Source organism: Hyperolius riggenbachi, chromosome 4 (genome assembly GCF_040937935.1).
Source record: "Hyperolius riggenbachi isolate aHypRig1 chromosome 4, aHypRig1.pri, whole genome shotgun sequence".
NCBI classification, from domain to species: Eukaryota; Metazoa; Chordata; class Amphibia; order Anura; family Hyperoliidae; genus Hyperolius; species Hyperolius riggenbachi.
Genome location: NC_090649.1, coordinates 104578410 through 104601258, shown reverse-complemented (window position 1 = coordinate 104601258; position 22849 = coordinate 104578410). Strand labels below are relative to the sequence as shown.

Below are 22849 nucleotides of genomic sequence, written 5' to 3'. Positions count from 1 at the left end.
CCTATAACATTAGCCTATTCTGGCTGTGAGATGGTCCATTTTATGTGGATGCACAGTATGAAGTAGTCAAATGAGTGTATAGGTAGCGTAAGGCAGTCCAGTTTGAATCAGTACACTGTATGAGCAGTGGAAGACAGCTCAGTGTGTGTGGACAGTGTGAGACAGGCCAGTGTGCGCACAATATGAGACAGCCCAATCTGAGTGTACACTGTAAGATAGCATAGTGTGTATGCAGTGTGAGAAAGGTCAGTGAGTGTACAGTGTAGGACAGCCCAGAATGTGTACAGTATAGATTTCAAGTATTTTAACATTTGTGCACAGTGAGATACTCCAGTGTTAGTGTACACTGTAAGACAGTATGGGTTTGATTCACTAAGACAAATAGCATGTCTTATAAAAGTTAGCATGTCTTATCAAAGTTAGCAAGTCTTATCAAAGTTAACACGCTTTATCAGCACTGGCGAACTCAGGGGGCTATTCCGGGTGTCTGGAACCTCCCCCCTGCACTGAGCTGTGTATTCAGCCAGGGAAGCCCGCATAATATAAACAGCCTCATTCTCCCTCCCTTCTTACTTCTGGTGCCTCCCTCCAGCTAATAGAATGAGAGAGGCAGCCGAGCTTCCCTCACAACCCTCACAAGAAGATGCAGCCTGCAGAGAGAATGTTGATTATGGAGTCCTGGACTCTCCACAGCACAGAAGTGTCAGACATGATGAAATTAGAGTGCAGGCAAGCTGGTAAATATGCACAGCATGATGCAGAGCTTGCCTGGACTCAGGGTCTGTGGGCAAACATCTGTCTGGTTTCTGCCCATTGTTATAATGACTGCATGTGTGCATAAGGTGTGCATAACAAGCTGAAAAGTTTTTGACAGTCCCTAGACTCCAGGAGGGCTTCTTTCTGACTTGTGTGAGAGACTGACAGGGACAGGAGTCCGATTACAGGCAAGTAGCCTGTGTGATGTGGGACTTCAATACAGATACGTTCTCTGCTCCATCTCAGGCTATTCTCAATTTCTCCACTCCTCTCTCTGGGCTAGTGCAACGCCAAAATGACAATAGCAATCGCTAGCAATTTGTGAGTGTGATTTTGTGAAGTGATTTTCAGAGCGATTTTTGAATGAATTGCTCAAAAACATGCTACATGCAGTATACCTGAGATTTTGAAAAAATCACAACGCTGCTGTGGGAACACCCACATAGGGTAACATTAGCCAAGCGCTTTTCAAATCACTGTTGATTTGAAAAACGCTCAGAAGCACTCTTGGTGTGCACCAGCCCTCCCTCATTCACCTTTGTTTCCCTCTTCCCCTAGAGCTGACTGTGTGTTCTTGTCTTACAGGAAAGCTAAATAAAAGTGCAATCCTGGTGAGGCAAAATATTATTATTTAGTATTTATGTAGCGCCGACATCTTCCGCAGATGCATATATCCCTGCATCATATGGGTATCGCTTGCTCTATGTGACACTATGTAGCATATTCCACTGAATTGTCCAAACTAAGTCTATCTCCTGTTCCTCTCTTGGGGAGTTGTTCCAGCGCTGTACCCCGTTCACATTTGCTGCTACCAGAAGCCCTCAGAAACACTAGTGTCCTTGAGTACTTCCAAAGATAGGCAGCTCCGTAATACGCCAGCGCACTTTTGTGCATGGGCAGTATGGAGCCACCTGTATTCGGAAGCACTCGGGACATACGTGCTTCTGGACCTTTCAGGAACCCCCACCTTAAAAATCCTGCGTTTGCCCCTGATCAGAGTAGCATAGCGAGCAATACGAACCTGCAGGGGCTCAGGACAGGACGAGTGGAGCTCTCGTCATTGCCAATTAACAGGAATAAGTTCACTATGCTACTCTGATAAGGCATGTTAACTTTGATAAGGCATGCTATTTGTCTTAGTGAATCAAACCCTATGTGTGCAGTGTGAGACAGACCAGCATGTTTACAGTGTAGGACAGTCCAGTCTGTGCACTGTATGAAGCAATCCAGTATGACTGTACCAGGATATGGAGGAGGCCATATTTATTTCCATCTGAACTGTGCCAATTGCTAAGCTGTCCTGCAGATTGTAAAAATGTAAGATTTCAAGACATATATACATATCCTACATATGCACCCCGACCCCCACATGACCATACTGACCCACTGCTGGGCAACATGACTCATGCTGGGGCCACTCAGTGCATTACTGGTAAAAGGCTGACTATGTAAGGCCATTCAGATGTTTCCAAAGCTGTGATAAAAATATAAAATATAGAAAAATAAGAATAAAGGAAGTTCTCTTTACTGCTGACACCTTACATAGCTTACATAGTTTGGTGTGTGTTGGGGTGCTGTTTTTAATTTTTGTATTCAGGTTTGCTTTTACTTCTAGAGGATGAGAAGGAAACTCTCACTATGGCCCAAATGCAATTAACTTCCCCCCTGAGTTATCTCCTTGGAGATAATTTTCATATTCTCTTTAAAGTAACTTATAAGCATTTTACAATTGAAAAAGTACCTAAAAGCAGGTGAAAAAGTACTACCAAAATTATTTTGAGTATTTTCTTGCTTGCTGGTTTTGATGAGTTTGAAAATATCACCTAAGAGAAAACACAAAAGGGAATTGCATACGGGTCTACGACTCAAAAACTCAGTGATTTCATATTAAGGTGCTACGGTTTTTAGATTTTCTGAAGGCGTTTATAATAATAATAATCCGAACATTTGTATAGTGCTTTTCTCCTGTTGGACTCAAAGCGCTCAAGAGCTGCAGCCACTGGGACTTGCTCAAGTCAAGAGGCCACCCTACAGTGTTAGGGAGTCTTGCCTTGAACTCCTTACTGAATAGGTACTGACCCTAGCCAGGATTCAAACCCTGGTCTCCCATGTCAAAGGCAGAGCCCTTAAAGAGAACCCGAGGTGGGGTTCTGACAATGCTATCCACATACAGAGGGTGAGTCTGCTTATATTGCCCAGCCTCTGTGCTATCCAGATCCCACCTAAATTCCCCCTGTACTCTGCTATCCCTCATAAATCACAGCCACGCTGTGTGGGCTGTGTTTACATCTGTACTGTCAGTCTGCGTGCTCCCCCGCCTCCTGCATAGCTCCGGTCCCTGCCCGCATCCCTTCTCTCCAATCAGCGGGGAGGGAAGGGATGCAGGCGGGGACCGGAGCTAGCAGGAGGCGGGGGAGCACGCAGACTGACAGTACAGAGGTAAACACAGCCCACTGTGACACACTGCGTGTCAGCAGCGCGGCTGTGATTTATATATATATATATATATATATATATACAGGTAGTACCCGACTTGTGAATGCCCGACTTATGAACCACCCACCGATACAAACAGCATGGATTCTGTGTTTCCATGGGAACAAGTCAACATTTTTTTTTAAATTGGACTTTTTGAGATTTTTGAGTTTTTGAGAAAATCAGTTTTAAAAAATTCAAAGAAAAAATGGCTTTTACACTTGTGTAAGCAGGTACAGAGGGTAGATGTGACACAGAGGGAGACACTGGAGGCACATGGGGGCACAGAGGAGGTACAGGGGACAGAGATGGCACAGTGTTCCGACTTAAGAAAAGATAGGGGTTAAGAACGAACCTACCTATCTCGTTTGTTAACCGGGAACTACCTGAATATATAATTATACTTTTCACTTTTATAGAACTCCAGCCTAATTGAAACGTCATAGAGTCTATTAACAAATCTGATCCTGATGGTGGAAGGGCTGTTATTATGCAGATTGGCTGATCTCAGAGAGCACGCACAGCGTTTTCTGATCCTTATCTCCTAAAACAGACCATCTAGACTCCCTATGGGTGAAGAGAGACAGCGTAGGTAACCTCTTAACAAAGCAAATCTTTGAAATCCATCGTCAAGACTGGTATGAGCCATCCATCCTAGCTCTGCTTTCACTGCATAAAAACTGTGTAATCATCATTGCAGAGTTAAATTGAATTTTTCTGCACAAGTACATTCTACAAAAAAAGTACAGTTATCCTTTAATTCATTTATTCTCCAAGGCTGTAAGAAAGTACAATAAGTATTGACACTCTTTGATCTACAGTATAAAAATAAATCCCATAAATATAATAAACACTTTAGTACAGATGAGATACACGCTATGTATAAATACATTATAAATGCAGATAGGATACTGAGCCCTACTGGTACGGAGATGGAGAACAATTTTTACAATAAACAGGCATAATTGAGAAACATTTATGAGAAACATTACCAAAGGATATGCTGCTCTAATATTCTATAATATTCTAATGTTGTATTATTAAGTTTAAAGAGTTTAAAGCCTGCTTATGCTTCTGCATTGCCTCGTGTAACCTTAGGCTGCGCTTTCTATAAATAGACGCACATCTCTAGTAGTTTGTTGTTCAGAATTTTTCTGACCATTTCAAATCCTTCTACTCTCATGCAGCACGGCTCGGCTGTATTCATCCGGGGCAATTGTTTTTTTTATTTCCTTGAAAACGGTAACAAAAGGAGACAGGAATCCCAGACGCCATAATGTTACAACACAAAACTGAGTATCTTATTACCGCCAAAGTAACCTTGCAGCTCCATCATTTTGTATAAACTGTTCAGCCGTTTCCTAAAACAGACGTACATTGAAAGGAATGAGCAGGCAAAGTCAATGGGTAGAATGCCTTCATCCTCCATTTGTTTAGTGCGCGTATTGTTGGGAAACAACAGATGAACTCTATAGATGATAATGAAATGGAAAGGCTGATCATGCATCTGAAATCTGTTCACGGGCATCGCTAGAAAGCTATTCTTTGTTACCTTTGTTTTTAATTACTGTGCTGTTGGAGATGAATGGGTGCAAATGGGCATGTGTGCATGGGCTGATTGAAAAGCCTTGCTCTTCTGAAATAACTTGAGCGGGATAGATGCATTTAAAGTGAACTTGGCACTAAATTTGGAAAAATTCTTAATCAAACCTTCCCCTAAGGCATATTCATTAATTGTGTGGGCTTTGGGGGGGGGGGGGGGGGTCCCATAGCCCCCCTCCTATATGGAGGCCTTTCTTTTCTACCCCCCTGTGGCACAGAACCGCAGGATCCTGCAATTTTTTCATGAGACCCCATTGATGTAATTGTATCTCCTGGCCAAGAGCTGTAATCACATCAATAAGCTACCTCTTTTTTTGCATTGTGCATCCCCTGCATGCATTTTTTTTGTCCAGGGACATAGAACAAAACTGTGGGTACCTGTCATTTTCTAACAAGAGTGGATAGAAGAAGGAGGCTTCCATACAGACTGGGGGGAGTGGCGCAGCTCCTTGTAGGCAATTCAATGCCTGCTATACTTCAAAAGCCCTCACAATTAAAGTGACTCCATTAAGGGCTGGAGGGGAGGTTGTTTGGGGAGATTTCAGAATATAGGAGCACCCAGGTGCTCAATATGTCTAGCAGACACAGAGCTGAGTGAGTAGTGATTAGGTGCAACCGTAACTTTAATAGTGAATGAGACCTCACCAGAGGGGCTGGTGAGGTACTATCAGTACACTGAGCGTGCACTAAAGCACAAGCTCCAGCAAGCTGGAGAAACAATACTGAAAGAGGCTGAATCTCCCGAGGAGCGGGTGATTCAGAGTGTACTGCAGGCAAGAGAACACCGGAGGGGCGGGTGATTCAGACTGTACTGCAGCCTAGTAGAACTGCTTCACCAGAGGAGCTGGCATAGCTGGCACCTCACCAGTGGCGAGGGCCCACTGGTGAGTAGAATGGTCAGGCAGGCAAGGTTCGGCAACCGCCAGAGGTAAGTATCGGTACAGAATCGTGAGACAAGAGAGTAATCGGTAATCAGGCAGAGGTTCAGCAACAGGTAGGCAGATAGGCAAAAGTACAGGATCAGAAAGCAGGATCAGAATCAGAGTAAAAGCTAAGAGTCATACACAGGAGATCAATACAGTAAGCAATATCCTAGTCTAGGTGTGAAGTCCTTGGCATCAACACCCGGGAACTAGTCTAACAAATAACAATAGCAAGTAGCAATATCCTGGACTAGGTGTGAAATCATTAGCATCAACACCAGGGATCTAGCCTAAGGTCTGAGCGCTAACACGCAAGTATTCACAACAACAGACAACTATTGACTGAAGCCCGAAGGCTTAAGAAGCAGAGGAGACCCACTGGCACGCCCCTCCTGGATCAGCCAATCCTGGGCGCCGTGGGACTCCTCTGATGTCAGTTGACCAGCAGGTCAGCTGACGCCACTCTTCCTAGAATAAAGGTCCTGTCTGTGTGCGCGCCCTCGCAAGACAGCGACCCTGTGAGCAGGAGAAAGCCCGTCCTCGGCATCCTACACGCCGAGAGGACGGGCAAGGGCACGAAGGCGGCTGCGGCGGCGGAACTGTTCGCCGCAGCCGACGTCCCCCAGACCACCTCCGCTGGAGGAACGAGCGGCGACATGGAGGCAGCTGCAGCGGCGGTGTCACTCGCCGCAGCTGCCATTAGCTTCATCACAGGTGCTAACCAGAGCAGCGGCTGCTACTGGTAGCCCCATCTGTTTGTCTGTATGGATCGCATTCGCTCTAGTGGTAGCAGCGGTGGTTCCTTCTGAACTCTGTCTGGGAGTGTAGGCCAGAGCTGCGGTTGCTGCTGGCTACTCCTTCTCTCTGTCTTGTCTTGTACGAACGCTTGCTGTAGGCTCGGTGAGTTAACCAATTAGCAAGCGTTTGCGTTCTCTATTTCGTGTTTATGTGTCATTGGTCAGTTAGGGTGGCACGCTTATCACTGGGAGCCTAACGTGCAGTGATCGTGCAGAAACGCGTTCGCTGTTGCGAATGAGTGCGGTGTTCGAATTTAGTTAGCGTTTGTTATTTTCCTTATTGTTCTTGCTTGCTGTGCCTTTGCTACTCTCGTGCTCTGTCCTGCTCGGTCTTTTGTCACTTTTGGCTATCGCCACTCTTGCGATTGCTTTCTTGCTTTGTTTCCGCTGGTGTGTGTTCACCGTCCTAGGGTGGCGACTGGATTGGTGGACACGCGTTCAGTCTGTCTCTGTGCTCTCTCTCTTTAAGGGCTATCTTGCCCTGCATTGCTTCAACTCGTGTAATTCCCATCTGGCATCTGTGGCAGTACAGAGTGTAACGATTGGTGTCAGCAAGCACAGATATTCTGATTATTGGTGATCTGCAGTATCACCAATAATACAGATGCTATACCTGATTATATGGTGATCTGCAGAATCACCAATAATGCAAGTATAGCGTGACGCGATACAATCGTATGCAAGAGGGTGCTTGGTACAATAGAGTATCTCTATAGGGCACAGAGATACAACCTCCAGCAAGCTGGAACAGCAGACAACAATAATAATATACAGCGTAAATTCAAGTCTGTGGAAATATCCACCACACTGTAATTCCTCAGAGGTGTGGTTACCTTTTAATGGGAACCCCGTGTGTGAGATCCTCCAAAGGACGAAGTGGAGGATTCTCGGCCTCTAGCAGCAAGGGTTTGCTAGTGGCGGTCATCTCGAAGAGGCAAGCCTCTAATAGAACCCTACAGTGGGAGATGTTCCACTAAAGGGAGAAAGGTCAGACAAAATGAGGTTCGGCAACAGATCAGGCAGCAGCAGTACAGAAACGTGAAACAAGAGAATAGTCGGAAACCAAGCCAATAGTCAATAACGGTACGGGCTGGCGAAGTACAGAATCAGGAAACAGAAGAGTAGTCAAGACAGGCGCAGAATCATACACGATACATCAAACAGTATAATATGTGTATATAATGGCGATAAACCAATATATAACACAATATCAGAGACAAGGCTGACTAAGTCTGAGTGCTGACACAGGGTATCGCAAACACAGACGAAGTGTGACTGAAAAGCACTTCCTTATATACTGCCTGGGAGAGAAGTCTCCACCCCAGACAGCAACCAATCAGAGCAGGCTAAAATGTCAGCTGACCTCTAGGTCAGCTGACAAGCTTTCTAAGAGTATAAAGGCGTGTCTGTCGTGCGCGCACGCCCCCTAGAGGCAAGATGGCAGAGCCCTGGTGAGCAGCATGCTGGTGAGTTTGGAGCAGAGTGCTTGAACGGGTTTGCGCAGCGGATGCGGACGAATTTTCGCATCCCGCGTTGGAAGGTCTGCTTGCCGGACTGGATGCGACCATATTTCCGCAATCCATCCGGCGTTGCGGATTTTTCGTTACAGTACCCCTCCCTCTAGGCGTGGACTCTGGACACGTCCCACCTGGCCTGTCAGGATGGAGCTCATGGAACTGTCTCCTAAGATTATCAGCATGTAAATCACCTGCTTTGACCCAGGACCTTTCCTCTAGACCGTACCCTCTCCAATGCACTAAATACTGCAAATTTTTATGATCTGTGTATACAGTTATTACATGCTCCGCCCCCTCCAACCAGTGGCGCCACTCCTCAAAAGCAAGTTTGATGGCCAACAATTCCCTGTTTCCCACATGATAATTCCTCTGGGCTGGAGAGAATTGTCTAGAGAAAAAGGCACAGGGATGAAGTTTACCTTGAGGACCTGAGCGCTGGGACAACACTGCTCCAACTCCAACCTCCGAGGCATCTACCTCTACTATGAATGGGTAAGCCACATCCAAATGACGTAGTATAGGGGCAAAACAGAATGCTTTTTTCAAAAAAGAAAAAGCCGCACAAGCTTCCTCTGACCAATGAGTGGCATCAGCCCCTTTTTTCGTCAAATTGGTAAGTGGAGTCACCACAGACGAGAAACCCTTGATGAATTTCCTATAATAATTTGCGAATCCCAGGAATCGCTGCAGTGCTTTAAGCCCAAAGGGTTGTGGCCAATCCCTCAAAGCAGAGACCTTCCTGGGATCCATGGATAAGCCTGTCGTGGAGATAATATATCCCAGAAAGGATATCTCTTTCGTCTCAAAAACACATTTTTCAAATTTTGAGAATAATTGATTCTGCCTGAGTTTTTGAAACACATACTTGACATGTTGGCGATGATCAGTGAGATTTTTAAGAAATATCAAAATGTCATCTAAATACACAATCACGAAATGACCCAGTACCTCCCTAAAGATCTCGTTCACAAACTCCTGAAAAACCGCAGGAGCGTTACACAACCCAAAGGGTATGACCAAGTATTCGTAATGCCCCTTGGGCTTGTTGAATGCCGTCTTCCATTTGTCTTCTTCCCTGATACGAATTAAGTTATAGGTCCCTCTCAGATCCAGTTTAGTAAATACGGAAGCCTCAGACACTTGTGTGGGAGGCGTTCCACTGAAGGGAGAAAGGTCAGACAAAATGAGGTTCGGCAACAGATCAGGCGGCAGCAGTACAGAAACGTGAGACAATAGAATAGTCGGAAACCAAGCCAATAGTCGATAACGGTACGGGCTGGCGAAGTACAGAAACAGGAAGCAGAAGAGTAGTCAAGACAGGCACAGAATCATACACGATAAATCAAACAGTACAATATGTGTATATATTGGCGATAAACCAATATATAACACAATATCAGAGACAAGGCTGACTAGGTCTGAGTGCTGACACAGGGTATCGCAAATACAGACGAAGTGTGACTGAAAAGCACTTCCTTTATACTGCCTGGGAGAGAAGTCTCCACCCCAGACAGCAACCAATCAGAGCAGGCTAAAATGTCAGCTGACCTCCAGGTCATCTGACACGCTTTCTAAGAGTATAAAGGCATGTCTGTCGTGCGCGCACGCCCCCTAGAGGCAAGATGGCAGAGCCCTGGTGAGCAGAATGCTAGTGAGTTTGAAGCAGAGTGCGCGGACGGGTTTGCGCAGCGGATGCGGACGAATTTCCGCATCCCGCATTGGAAGGTCCGCTTGCCGGACTGGATGCGACCATATTTCCACAATCCATCTGGCGTTGCGGATTTTCCGTTACACAGAGGCTGTGGCCGTCTGTACTCCACAGCTCCATCTGCCGGTGGGAATCTCCCTCTACAGGTGCATAGCACCATAGTTGGGTCCTATATAATTACACGCTTGTGGAGGATTTCCGTTGTGTCAGCGCACGCCCTGTGCGCTGACCACGGAAATAATTACACAAACGTTACAACATGACATGCGTCAAGAGCCCCAAGGTGATAGACTGTAAAGCGGCCACAGAGAAGAAAGAAGTGAAGAGGATGTTTTGTGCCGCTCGAAAAAGGTAATGTAAAATGCTGTTACTCCTTGCCACTGGAACCCTTAGCCCGTGGGCCCCCTGGTGGCGGCGGGGTTTTGTTATGCTCCTGAGTGCAACACCAAAGTAATTACAGGGCTTTCTTAATCATAGAAATTAATACAATAGTATATTTTACTAGTTGCTTTCACAGAAGTCATTTAGAGGTCTCCACACTCAATACAGATGTATTTTGTCCACTCTCAGACAACAGTTTCTATAAACATAGATCATGGAGTAGATCAACAGATTGACATGCCCAGGCAGCCATGGTGGTTGGTGACGGAGATTGGCAAGAAACAAATGGTGCTCTCTATGGTAAGAAAACAAACAAACCCTTTTCAATGAGAAAGATTCCGCAATAATTTGCACATACACATTTTCGAAGATCACTTCCCCATAGATAATAGGATAACAGAGGCGCCAATAGGATAAAAAACACTAAAGCACACTTCCCCATAGAGCACTTCATTTGTTTCACTAGTGTTCCTTGATGAAATCCTCATAGTTGGAGCTGCACTTGGAGAGGTCCCTACAAGACTAGGATCCGCATTCAGTTTACTACTATCATGGGCTGGAGTCAACCTTTTGGCTGCACTCTCCAGTGTACAATGACCATTTTTATTTTCTATTGGGTAACAAAGATTGGAGGCTTAAGGATGAATATTGGCAGGGATGGGAGACCATGTTTCCTCCTGACTAAGATGGTCAGCATGGAGCTTTTCCGTATTACTCACCAGGTTTCCACCACTCTGATGCCAAACTAGTTCTCTCTCTCTCTCTCTCTCTCTCTCTCTCTCTCTCTCTCTTTCTCTCTCTCTCATATTTAACAGTTGGCCCCCTTTTTAGGGGAAGTTGGACCAAGAGACGGGTGCCTGGTGCGTAGGAAGAGTACACTGGAAAAGTAAGATAAGGATGCTAGAGCAGCACATATGGAAGAACACAATGAAACAATGCGGCATCCAGACACAAAACTGTTTAAATGACACTTGGATGACCATAGTGTCCATAGATGTTAAAGTAGGAATACTCTTAGGTAAGGAACACCCTTGCAGGGCTATGTTCCCCTGTGATTCCTGGGTCTCAGAGGGTTTTTTCACTAACATTTTGCCTCATTCATTCTGCGATTTTTCATTTATGGTGGCATGTACAGTAATTGCGAATGTGCAAATTGTGTGAGAAAAAGCAGACAGCTGTGCAATTTAAAAACACAAGGAAAATCACAAATGCAAAACGCGAACAAATGGTCACAATGAGCGTTTCCCGAGCGAGGCTATTGACTTCAGTAGCCTGTGGAATCATGTGCCTTTTACCATCCATAAGTAAAGCAGTGTGAAGCAAGCACCCATGGAAGGAAAAAGGAGGATGTGCTAGGACCCGCAGTGTCTCTGCATACTCCGACACTCCAACGTCTTGTATCAGCAGTCAAGCCAGCACCATCCAGTAGTAATAAAGCTCTTTTATTGATAAAAGGATATAGCAAGCATTACATCGACAGCAACGCTGTTTCGGTCCGCAGACCTTTCTCAAACTGTATTAACCTGTATCAGGCTTATCAATAAAAGAGCTTTATTACTACTGGATGGTGCTGACTTGACCTCTTACCATCCATGGCAAAACGCAAACAATTGCAGCTAGTGTGTTCCCTACCTACAACGTTTTAAAAGCACAAACGAATCACTTCCATACAGCTCCAAGGACAAATGGGTTATCGTTGAACACCAAGGAAGGATGCCTGAGAGAAAGGGTTTCTCAGTTTAAACAAAACAAGAGTATGAAAACAGTCCACTTATCTCAGTTTAGCACTGTACAGTGATTTCAGCAGTGGAATTACTATTTTCAGCATTTTCAAAGCATGTGAAAACAGTATTTAATTGATATAACTGGGCAGATGTTTTTCTTTAACACCTCCTGGAGTTTTCCTTTAAACCTTCCTTTACTTGAAGCAGGGCCATATTTATCTAACTAGCCCAGGTATTATGAGAGGTTATTGTGAGAGAACATTTATTTTTAGTCATTATCTCACTGGAATATATTGGTAAAACCGAGGCTGCCTGTGGATTGTACATTAGGAACTGACTTTTAATTACTCCTTCACAAACTCATGACCTTTATTGCAACAAAGGCCCTCTATGTGGCCAGAACATAATGTTATACAAGGCTATATTTATAGCCAAAACAAGAATCACATAATTCACTTAAGTCCCATCCAAAATGGACTCTTAAAGGGTGTAGTCATGCAAAATGGAACACTTTCCATATATCGATCTGGCCTGTGCTGTACATTTTATATGCTTCACTTACTTAAATACCAAACATGATTTAAAAATCAATTGTTTCTTTGTGACAGAGTTCTAATGGCAGCAGGTGCTGATTGCTGGATGAAGTCATTTCTGGCATGGAAGAATAAATATTATGGCTAATAGCAGTTTCAAATAATAGTTACAGTTTAAAGAGACCATGCGGCAACAAGGTAAACCACTTAAGGACCACGTGATTTTCTTCTGATCGGTGCTGCGTGGACTCTCCAGCCCGCAGCACCGATCAGGAAATAGCCAGGGCGATCAGACTTCCCCCCTTTTTCCCCACTAGGGGGATGTCCTGCTGGGGGGGTCTGATCGCCGCCGGCAGCCCGCACTTTCCGGGGGGGGGGGGGCTCTTCAAAGCCCCCCTCCGCAGCGCTTTCCGCCCTCCCCGGCTTTCCCTCCCTCTCCCTTACCCTGTGAGCGGCGCAGGACGGAGTTCCGTCCTGCGCCGGATAGGATAGGCTTCTGCCTATCAGATGCCGGCGATCCCCGGCCAATCAGAGGCCGGGGATCGCCGATCTACGTCACGGCGCTGCTGCGCAGCAGCGCCGTGTGATGTAAACAGCGGGGATTTCTTCCCCGGATGTTTACATTATGCGTGCGAGCCGCGATCGGCGGCTCGCACACTGTTCACGGAGACAGTCTCCGTGAACTAGCATGGAAAGGCCGCTCGATCGAGCGGCCGTTTCCATGCTATACCACTAACGACCCGCCGACGCCTATGGGCGTTAGGCGGTCGTTAAGTGGTTTTAACCTATTATAAAAGCACCTAGATGTTTTTCCATTGATTAGTCATTTATCGCCATTTATAAATAATATTATCTGTGAGGTAGTATATGAAGCCAATTAAAAAAACAAGGAACAATTAGTAAATGGAGACATAGGTGTATCTAGGGAAAACAGCGCTTGTGACAAATACTAAAATCTGACCCCTGTGAAAAGGGAGGGTTCAACCTTGAAATTTTTAGTTCCAGTTAAACTTTTGTCCAAGTTGAGGTGAAGTATGGCGTATATACATTTTTTAAAAAGTATTGAAATAGGGCAGCCTATACGTATTCCCAAAGTAACAGGCAGCTTGTCCCCCCAAAAAATGTAACCAGGCAACACAATGTCCCTGTGAGGAAACGCGGAAAAGCCGCCGTCTCTCGAGGTGAGGCGGCTGTTTCCGCGTCCAGCATGGCGTCACAACGCGGAAAAAACGCCGCATGCCGCATGGGCAGTGCGGCGGAATCCGCATTGGTAACGGCGGAATCCGCATCAGAGGCGGCCCCCGCACTAGATACATTGCATGACAGTACTGGTGTGGCTGGGACTGATAGTCCACCAGGATTCAGACTTACACGCGCGCGAGCACAGAGGCAGAGTTTAAATAGCAGTTAGAAGGGTGTCGGCTGACCAGCTGGGTCAGCTGACAAATTCCACTGCTCTCATTGGACCAGCAATTAGGGAGGTCCTGGAAAGGTCCTAGAGTATATATACTGCTGGTTGTTCACTTGCTCTTTGTCTGGCGTGCGATCACATATGTGGGAGCACTCAGACCTGTAGTCAGATCCTTAAGTGTGCCGGGACCAGCTGGAGCTGTAATCCTACACTTAGCTAGATTCTGTTGATAGCTAAAGTACTAGTTTGATTGTGATTATATGTTATGACTTTTGCCTGCTTTGACTATCCTCCTGAACTCTGATCTTGTACCTCGATATTTCTGATACTCTGTTGCCGAACCCCGGCTCGTTCCTTGACTCTGTTTCTGCCTCCTGATTTTGTACCCCGATATATCTGATACCTCGTTGCTGAACCCTGCCTGTACTTTGACTCCGCCTTTGCCTCCTGATCTTGTACTTTATCTGTCCGTGTGTGTACGACCTGGCTTGTCCGACCTCGAGAACCGACCTTACCGTTAGAGGCGGTTCCTCGCTCTGTTAGCGATCCTTCCTCCTGAGGGTCACTTTCAGATATACCTTCCTACTGTCAGTCTGACTCCTCCCGTCTTGGAGAGCTCAGGTCTGCGGAAGGAATCTGTGCAGTACTCCTTGCTGCATTGAGGCCTTGTCCTCTAAGTGTTACTGTTACACCAAACACTACACTCTTCTCAGGTAAACAGAGGTTAGTTTGTATATCGGATTATCGGTGAGACTGCAGATCACTTATAATCTGGTATATATCTGTATTTCCGGTGATACTGCAGATCATCGGTAATCAGATACTCTCTGCGCCCACCGATCGTTACAGTCCCCAGATAAAAAAAATAGAATCTGTATGGAGAACACCAGGGATGCTGCAGAACGCACTAGTAAGTGGCACCCATAGCACGTGCCCTAACTGCACCCCTGTAGATACGCCTCTGTATGGAGGTGCAGAAATATAATAAAATAATTAAAAATTCTTTAAAAAAAGAATGGTATAATTGGCTTACCTATCCTGTGGATTTCAAAGCAGCCAATATACAATTTTTTTTGCACAAAGTGGGATCAGGAGACTTCCTGCCTCATCAGGTCTATAAAAATCACCAAAAATGCCTTCTGGCCAGTGATAGTTAGACTTGAGCTCCATAGTCCTTGTGTCTGAGGTACTCAAGTCTAACTATCGCTGGGCACAAGGTGCTTTTTGTGATTTTTATAGACCTAATGAATAGGGAAATGCCCGAAAAGTGTGTTGTCTGACCCTTCTTGAAAATTTCAATTGAGTTATATTGGCTACTTTGAAATATACAGGGGAGGTAAGCCAACTATACCACTTCTTTTTAACCATTTTTAATTATTTTATAATTTTTGAGTGCCTCCATCTACCAAACTTTACTTATTACGTCACCTCTGTTGAGTGCAACCTTCGAGGACCCTCACACACCCTAGCGGGGGTGGGAATTTCTCTGTAATCCTTAATGGTGGTTGCAGTTCTTATGCAACCTGAAAAAATATGAGTGATTTTCTTTAGATATCTTATCCTGGTCACATAGGTATGTAGTTTGGTTGAAAAAAAGCATCTGCCCTTTAAGTCCAACCAGAAGAAAATAAATAAAAATAATGATAAATTAAAAAAAAAAAAAAACACCAACCTGAACCTGCACATATCTCAATTGATCCAGGGGAAGGTGAAAAACCCTACGAGGCCAGGGCCAATTAGCCTTAAAAGGGAAAAATTCCTTCCTGACTCCAGATAGCAGTCAGATGAATCCCTGGATCAACTCTTCTGGGACTTACCTAATAATTATAGCTGTGGATGCCCTTCAATCCAAGCTCTCTTTAAATGCAGATATAGAGTTTGCCATAACTACATCCTGATCCATATTCCAGATTTTCACCACTGTCACTGTGAAAGACCCCTTTCTAAATAGATGACAAAAACTTTTTTCCTCCATACGCATAGCGCAAATCCTGTCCCCTTGTCCGTCATACAACCTTAGGGTCAAAAAGCTTATCTGCCAAGCTTTTGTATTGCCCTCTGATGTGTTATAACATAATCCGCTATTGGCTCCTGGTGTCTTGTCTCCTCTGTGTTTTCTCGAGCCATGGATTGTCTTGGTTCACTTCTCTCCAGAAATACAAGGAGGCACTCCACTGGCATATAAACTTATGTTTATCTATATCCTAGCCATGCTCAAAATTTTTCAGGGTCTCCATCTTTCTCAGGTATATATATATATATGGTCCACAGGTATATATATATATATATATATATATATATATATATATATATATATATATATATATATATATATATATGGTCCACTGATGGCTCATATGCTTATTGAGTCACCCTAATGTGCACCTGAACTCAAAAGCAAAAAAAAACCCACAAACATTCGACCATTAAAGCTGCTTACTGCTGTACCCCCACTGTCTGTTTACTAAAAACAGTCCTTTGGTTTCTATGGGATGGGTGTGTTTTCAGCAGTTTATCTCCTATGTTTCTCTACATCTGATTACACTCTGGCTTCTGAATTCGTGCAGAGTGATTGATGTTAGCCAGGGCCGGTATAAAAATGGGCCCCAGTCAAAATAAATCTGGGGGCATCCCTGACAGACACCCAAACCAGAAACAGCATGAAGGGCCCTTTGTTGCAGCCAAATTTACCTCCTGAGCCGGCTGCAGTCTCTTCCCTCAACCCCCAACTTATCTGTGCTCCCTGGGGCCCCTGCAGAGTCTTTGGCAGAGTAGCGTCTCACCTGTCCCATTGGGCACACTTCTCTGTCAGTCCATGGCTTCATGCACTCCCAGACTTTATCTACACAGGGGTGCCTCTCCTCCATGACCTGGCCTGGCATGTGTTATTACGTAATATCATGCCACAGGTCATAGAGAAGATGTAGCCAGTGGTGGATGAAGACAGGCTTTGCGGGCCTGGAGCAATTTCCTCCTTTGTCTTTATGGTAGTGCCGACACTGATGTTAGTATAAGGCTTCTTCCAGCTTTGTAGAAGTGCTTTCCCATGGTTCAGTTGTCAGAACACCACTGGGCTGTTAGAGGGCATCACATGACACACTTCAACCAAGAATATGCACTAAGCTCAACCATTTATGTGTGTGTGTGTGTGTGTGACACCACTGTCATTTACTGTATTTATTTAATTAATTAAATCAAAGCAGCAGATGGGAGTACTGTACCCCCCCCCCCCCCCGGAAAAAAAAGTTTAACTTACCTGGGGCTTCAACCATACACTGTACTCCTTGCAGCAGTCGACCGACGCGGCTCACTTCCATTTTTTTGTGACTTTATTGATGCAAGCCACGAATTGTTTTGTCCCGGCAGGATGTCTGCGGGGAATGGAAGAAGCACCAGGTAAGTTAAACTTTTTTTTGGGGGGGGGGGGGGGGGGGAGGGGGGCTACAGTACTCCTTTAAAGGAATGGACTGAATTAGAAAAGGTCATGTAAATCAATATCCTCAGTACTAAGTGCTGCACATTGCTTAGAAATTACAACCCAGTATGCACAGTGAGAACAGATGCTTAAAAAAAATACCAAAACTCGTTGCAAATTTGCTGGAATTCACAGTCACATTTAGCTTTGCCTTGATGTGTAGGTTGGTTAATATATCAAAAGTACACATTATATATTTGTATAATGGGTACCTCTTACGCCGTTCTTCTAGCTAAAGTAAATTAAAATGTCAGCTTTAATTTAGTAACATTGTTGCCCTGATAGGTTCTTGAATATACAAACCTCTAAATGACCCACTTTTATTTCTGTCTTTTAGCATTGTGTCTCCCTAATATCTGCAGTCATTTTTCACTTAGGTTAAAGAACAGCTCGACGTTCACCCACAGCCTTGATGTGTTCACAGATAATTAGATAAAGCAATGCAGTTACATTATTATTAATGGTGAGAATTAGGGCCGTCTAAGTACAGAATAAGTGAACCACGATGAGTCTGTGAACCTTCCTGCAACAGAACAGAAGGCTGTTAATGTATAATATGGTAAATAACATGGCAAGGGGTGAGGAGGGATAGCCATTGTAGAAGAAGTGCAGTGACAAGGTTCTGGTACACATATCCACAGCGCTATACAGAGTAGTGATGAGCAGAAATTACGCCTATGTGTAATTACATATTGTAATTCACAACTATGCATCATAGTCCTAATGTGACATTTCAGGGAAAATCGTACACTGTAGTCACTTCCTGTCTGAGTCAGGACTGAGTCAGCCACTTACATACCTGATATTTAACTCTTTCAGACAGAGAAAGAAAAAAAGGCAAACAGCATAGTTATTTGTGTGCTAGGCACTGCACATACACGTCTATCTCATTATGTCACATGTCACTTCGGGTATCCCTTAAATCCCTGAGTAAAAATATTTAAAATAAACACATGAGGTAACTTCAAATGAACATTACATAGTTACCTTGCCATCAGTTCCTTTCAGAAGCTCACCATTTTCTTCTGACAATAATCCCTTCCAGTTCTGACAATATTTTGTCAGAACTGAAATATATCAGTTGCTGTCAATAAAATTTCAGTTGCTGTCAGTTATAGCTGAGAGGAAAACTGATGTACCAGATAATGTCCATGTTTCCCTATGGCTCAAGTGGGCGATGTTACAGTTTAACTGTGTGCTGACCAGAAAGCTGTTATGGGTAATGGCCATTTTCAAAATGGACGGAAAATTCCCTTGATCACGGTGAACAAACAGGACACTGGAGAGGAGAAAGAGACTGAGGAGTAAACTACGTGGGAGGTAAGTATGACTTGTGAATGCTTATTTTGACTTTTAATTTTTAGTTCAGGTTTTCTTTAAGCAGGCTTTGAATCACCTGCAATGTCTGGGAAGTCACTGAACTGACTGCAAAGTGAAAAGTAAAGGTTATTTTCAACAGTTGTAGATTACACAGTTCAATGTTTCAATGAAAGTTTTAGTTTTATTTTAGCTTTCGATTGAAAAATATTATCCTATACAATAAGATGCAACTGTCCCTGTGTCATCAACTGAAGGGTTGTGTGTCCCTGGCTTTTTTTGTACTGAGCATGTGCACAACCAGAGCAGTTAGGACACAGGACCGGATTTGACAGTTTGCTGTGTGTGGTTCACAGAGGTTTTCATTGCATTGTGGGAAATAACAGCTTTTTCCAACTGCCAAGCAAGCAGCTCCCTGTGTGCATGTACTTCAGACAGTGGTGGGGAACGAGCAAGCGGGACGCGTATGTGTGCGCATTGCGGGGGGTAGCGGCTGTGGCCTAGTGCCTGTTTTTTAACGGGCGGGCCTTTTTACTAGTAATTTATAATGTTATATTTTTCCTCAGGTTTTTATTGATACCATCACTTCCTGACATAACAAGTAAGTAAATGTCAGCAAGAGATATAAATAAAAATAATAAAATCCTCTTTCTTTTTTAGACATCCAACCAACAAGCGTTGATTCCGATAATATCTTTAATGTGTAACTGTACATGGCTTATTGCAAGCTTTCAAAACCTTAAAGTGTACCAGAGACTTTTAACTGTAAAGATTTGATACTTACCTGGGGCTTCCTCCAGCCCCATAAGCTTGTCTGAGTCCCTGCCGTTCAGCTGTGATCAGCCCCGGTAATAGGCTCAGTCGCATCCAGTCTGTGTCTACTGCGCATATGTGGACCTGCTGTGCATGCGCAGAAGACCCAGACTGACGCGACTGAGCCTTTTACCGTGGCTTATCGAGGGAGGACGGCGTGGGACTCAGATGAGCTTATGGGGCTGGAGGTAGCACCGGGTAAGTATCAAATCTTTACAGTTTAACATCTCTGGTTTACTTTAGGTTTCTTCTTCAGCCTTTATACAGAAATGGACAGGTACGGTTCTGACCTAGTATTGTAGAAAGCCTGAAGGAAAAACTTAAAGTTTCAAAAGCTTGCAATAAACATGTACAGTGGGTCATTAAAGGTATCACTGGAATCAACGCTTGTTGGTTTGATGTCTGCATTCCTCGACTAACACCGGACCACACTTCATTTTTTAGAGTAAGGGAGAACTTCTACCATATTTTCTTCCTGATCCTCAAGTTAAAACCTGTTATCCAGAAACAAAATTAGTAGAATTCTTTCCAGCTGTGACTTTGTATTGTCAAACTGGTAGGGTTTGTAAATGTTCTCTATTCTGTCTACCCAAAAAATAAAACGGTCTTTAGAAGATACAGTATATCCATAAAGAGACTTCTAAGTACCGGTAATGAATGACATTTTTCCTGCTTTGGTAACGTGTACGATATGCTGGAATGAGGAAATTACAGACTTACTACAATGGCTGAAAGAAATGGTGCTAGACAGTATACAAGAATTTCTATGTGAGCTGTCCAGAATTTCACCCGGTTGTGTGTGTCTGATGTGCTTTGTAACAAACCTTTCATGTTATATACTAGTCTCGTAGTACGAGCATCAGGCTGGCTAAAAAGAAAGTGAACCCCACTTCAGCTCCTGGATTCTATTTAAATCCACCACCCCAGAGATTTCCCTTTTACTTTAATACTTTATTCTAACCTTATACTCGCTTTTGTAACCTTTGAATTACATTTCTTGTGTCAAATTTGTAAGCAAGTAGCTGGCACAGCTTTCAATCTCCCCACCAATCCCATTATTTTTATTCATGAGCCATTCTTGTCTTGATAAGAGTTTTGCATCAGGATATGGATTAAACGCTATCCTTTATAGGTTTGGCATCTGACCCTTGTGTTTCCAATGCTAACATTTTATTTTTGCTTTTACAACAGTTAGATAAAATATTCCAAGAGGCAAACCAATGTGCAACGTGTTTGAGATACGCTGTTTTTTTTCCTTATCCTTTAACGGGAACCTGAAGTGAGAGGAATATAGTGGCGGCCATATTTATTTCCTTTTAAACTATATCAGTTGCTTGGCAGTCCTGGTGATCTTTATACCATCAGTGGTGCCTGAATTACACACCTGAAACAAGCATGTGGCTAATCTAGTCAGACTTCAGTCAGAAACATCTGATCTGCATGCATGTTTAGAGTCTATGACTAAAAATATTACAAGCAGAAAATCAGAAGTGCAGCCAGGTAATTTGTATGGTTTAAAAGGAAATACTGTGTCATACCTCTCCCACTTCAGGTTCCCTTTAAAAATGTAATTATATACAATGTTGTAATCACTATCCAGGCTAAAACTGCCTGATCAAAATTGCGCTGCGGTTATGCTTCTTTCTAATTTCCATGACTGTCAATTGGGTGTATGGCATTTGGGTTTACATCTGCAACAGGAGAAAAAAAAGCTGTAAAGCTGTAAAGCTGTAAAATATTTTGAATTCCCGGAACACATTGCAGTGCAGTTGTTAGGGGATTTTCCTGCACTACTATGCAAAGTATAGGAGCTCAAGTGCATGAAAAGTGCAGCAGGCATGACAATTGTGATTGGTAAATATTGTGTCACATAAATACTGCACTAATTAATGAAAATGTCATTACTTTTTAGCCAATTAGCAGCTTCAATTAGAGTTATCTCATTTGAGATAAGTGCACTGCTTTTGACCTCAGTCAGCAGAACTTGTTGTGTTGTAAATTTCTGGAATGCTTTGATCTCTCTCTACTAGCAGAAAATATAGAAACTGAAAGCAGAAGTCCTCTGTTATTGTTTCACACTGCTCCCTAGTGACAAATGGCCATAAATACACATTGCAGCAGTACTAATTAGAAGCAGGGAAATGTAACAAATAAGAAATAAAAAAGTACTAAAATAAATTGGCCCGAAACACTTGCAAGCCTCTAAGTAAATTGGCTTTAATAAAATAAGTACCTTTGGATCGCAAAATGCCACTAGTGGGAAAGGGCCCATTGTTGGCTTACAGGAACACAGAAACACTTTACAATTGTACCTCTATAAAGAAGAAGACACATTCTATAGTTTTATTGGCATAGATGGTTTTGAGAAGAATGTGAACATCTGGATGGAAGAGAAGTACGTAAGCTGAGAATCCACCTCTTCTTCGCACATCTTTAAGTCAAGCAGTGAATTACTAGCTCATGATGGAGAACTGACACAATCATTTTTTTCAACCACAGTCATTAAATGAATGTTTACTTGAATCTCAGGCATACGGCTAATAGAAGGAAATGTGTAAAGACACTCAGAAAGATTGACAGCTAGACAGATGCTGTTCTGATGAGAATAACATGTATGTGGATGACATTTAACTGCTGATTGACAAGCTCTGCACCTGCAAGTAGGAGAAGTGATGTGGGATTGAAATAATAGTGTAGATTTCACTATATTAACTTGTAATGGACACTGTCATATTAATGAATTTAATAATATTTATAGATTTTATCATAATGCAATTTTTTGATTCAGCTGATATATGACACACACTTCAATACATGAGGAGAAGTATGGAGGAGGTAGATCTATTTTTAATACATGGAATTTATCTTATAACTTCTACATCCCCACTGAAGTTCACACATTCATCTCAAATCAAACACAAAGCAAATCTAAAAAGTGTAACTTGCTGGAACAGCAAGCAATCCAGGTATTATTTATGATCATCTGTGGTCCAAATACTCACAACAAAATGTCATAGCAGCAAAAAGGAGAAAATGAAAGTGAAACTCTGGTCATCACATCAAAACAGCCACAGATGTTGCTACATTAAAGATCAATTATCAAAGAAACTGCTTTTGTAGACCCCACATACCTATAGAGCTTTTAGCCAGCAACACTAGAAAGCTTTTCAGAGGTCTCTCAGCACAGCCTGTGCAAAAAAATTGCATTGTTTACCAGCTGTTTGTAAACATTTTGTGTCGGCATCAGGGTGAAGCAGAGCTGAACTGTAACCTGGCTGTAAATTGTTCACTTTAGACTGAATGGCAGTGAGAGATACAGGAGCACACAGACAGAGCTGCAGCTGATTATTATTTACACACATTTAAAGCTATATTTCTGCATTCTCATTCTGAACACATTTTACTCACAGTATTAGA

The 22849-nt window shown here is 43.4% G+C and overlaps 1 protein-coding gene and 1 long non-coding RNA gene across 5 annotated transcripts in view; one reads left to right on the top strand and one right to left on the bottom strand.

The window, feature by feature from the left end:
• The window catches only part of SNTG2 (syntrophin gamma 2), a 522646-nt gene that overhangs the window by 195253 nt on the left and 304544 nt on the right, over positions 1 to 22849 (top strand). The gene's annotated exons all lie outside the window — the stretch shown is intronic.
• LOC137570435 (uncharacterized) overlaps positions 1 to 22849 on the bottom strand; it is a 134665-nt gene that overhangs the window by 43894 nt on the left and 67922 nt on the right. Inside the window, exon 3 of one of the 4 annotated variants that reach the window (XR_011031045.1) lies at positions 17084 to 17198. The exons of the other annotated variants lie outside the window; for them this stretch is intronic. This is a non-coding gene — a long non-coding RNA (uncharacterized lncRNA). The remainder of the gene's footprint in view (positions 1 to 17083; positions 17199 to 22849) is intronic. 4 annotated transcript variants of the gene reach the window in all.